We start from the raw sequence: 1987 nt of genomic DNA, 5'->3' as shown, positions 1-1987 counted from the left end.
AGTTGTCACTAGAAAACAAAGAATATAAGAAAAATAGTTTACTTATGAAAAAGACAAAGAGGAAACAGACAATAACATGGTGATAAATCAGATATTCCAGTGAGAAAATGTGTCTTGGTCCCTCAGGAAAATTCTAAAAGGGGAAAAAAACCATGTTTCATCGTTATCTCTCCCAAGAGACAAGAGAGCAGCAGTATTTAATGGTGGGGAAATTCTTTAAGGGAGAATTCATTCTGAGGTTTTCTTGTGAGTGTCTAGGGATAGGGAATGTTTGTGGTTTGGACAAAAATACTTCAGGCTAAGAGGTGGAGATACCACAGGTTATACGGTATAGATATCAATCTTTTATCTTGCTAAAATAGCTCACATCTGTATGTCATTATTATTATTAATATGAGCTTTGCATTTAAGGGAGCAAGAATGATAAACTGCTGTAGCAAATTCTAATGAAAATGTAGTGACTCTGCTGTGTCTAGAACGTTGATGTTCCCCCAGAATTGTTACATGAAACCAAATACTCAGGATAATGTCAATGAGACACAGTTTAAGGGGACAGTGAAGGTAGAATCTGATGAATTCCATTAGTGTTCTCATACAAGAGGTCCAAGAGCTCACTGTTCTCTTTTACTACATGAGAGACAGTTGGAAGGTTCTAACAAATCCTCAGTAGGAACTCTCAGCTTCCAAATCTGAAAACAAGTTTCTGTTGTTTTAAAGTTATCAGCTCATAATATTTTGTTATAGCAATTCAAAGGAATCAAGAAAGTTAAAGTTTCTTCTTCTTTAATAGTTCAGAGGCAGGCAAGTTGTCTAAGGTCATAGGTTGAGTCTCATGTGTACCACTGCTCTTAGTATGTCGTCCTATGTTTGCTGTCACAGCTGTTCCTATCTTGCCTTCTAGCTCTTAGCAAGGATGGAACAGAGAAGCAGAAGCTACCCAATTTCTTTTGAAGATTGTGAAGAGGAAGTTTGCCACATCATACTGCTCACATATCACAGGTCAGAATTTACTCATGTAATTATATTTAAAACTATTAATGGAGTTCTGGGAATTATGTTCTTGGTCAAAGACTACTGTGTCCTTCCAAAACTATGGTAGTAAAGTTTATTACTAAAAAGTGAAATAAAAGAACAAGTATTGGTTTCCAAAGTGGTTGTACCAGCTTGCAATCCTACCAGCAATGGAGTGTTCCTCTTTCTCTACAACCTCTCCAGCATCTGCTGTCACCTGAGTTTTTTTTTATCTTAGCCAATCTGACTGGTGTGAGGTGGAATCTCAGGGTTGTTTTGAATTGCATTTCCCTGATGACTAAGGATGTTGAACATTTCTTTAGGTGCTTTTCAGCCATTCAGTATTCATCAGTTGAGAATTCTTTTTTTAGCTCTGTACCCCATTTTTTAATAGGGTTATTTGGTTCTCTGGAGTCTAACTTCTTGAGTTCTTTGTATACACTGGATATTAGCCCTCTATCAAATATAAGATTGGTAAAGATCTTTTCCCAATTTGTTGGTTCATGTTTTGTCCTATTGACAGTGTCGTTTGCCTTACAGAAGCTTTGCAGCTATATATCAGTTTGGCGGTTCCTCTGGAAATTGGACATAGTTCTACCAGAGGACCCAGCTATACCACTCCTGAGCATATACCCAGAAGATGCTTCAACATGTAGTAAGGACACACCCTCCACCATGTTAGTTCATAGCAGCCTTACTTATAATAGCCAGAAACTGGAAACAACCCACATGTCCCTCAATAGAAGAATGGATACAGAAATTGTGGTACATCTACACAATGGAGTACTACTCAGATATTAAAAACAATACATTTGTGAAATTCTTAGGTAAATGGATGGATCTGGAGAATATCAGCCTGAGTGAGGTAACCCAATCACAAAAGAACATACATGGTATGCACTCTCTGGTAAGTGGTTATTAGCCCAGAAGTTCGGAATATAGGAAGAACAACCCACAAACCACAAGAAACTCAAGA

The sequence above is a fragment of the Mastomys coucha genome, unplaced genomic scaffold (assembly GCF_008632895.1).
Source record: "Mastomys coucha isolate ucsf_1 unplaced genomic scaffold, UCSF_Mcou_1 pScaffold9, whole genome shotgun sequence".
NCBI classification, from domain to species: Eukaryota; Metazoa; Chordata; class Mammalia; order Rodentia; family Muridae; genus Mastomys; species Mastomys coucha.
Note: the sequence above shows the minus strand (reverse complement) of the source record.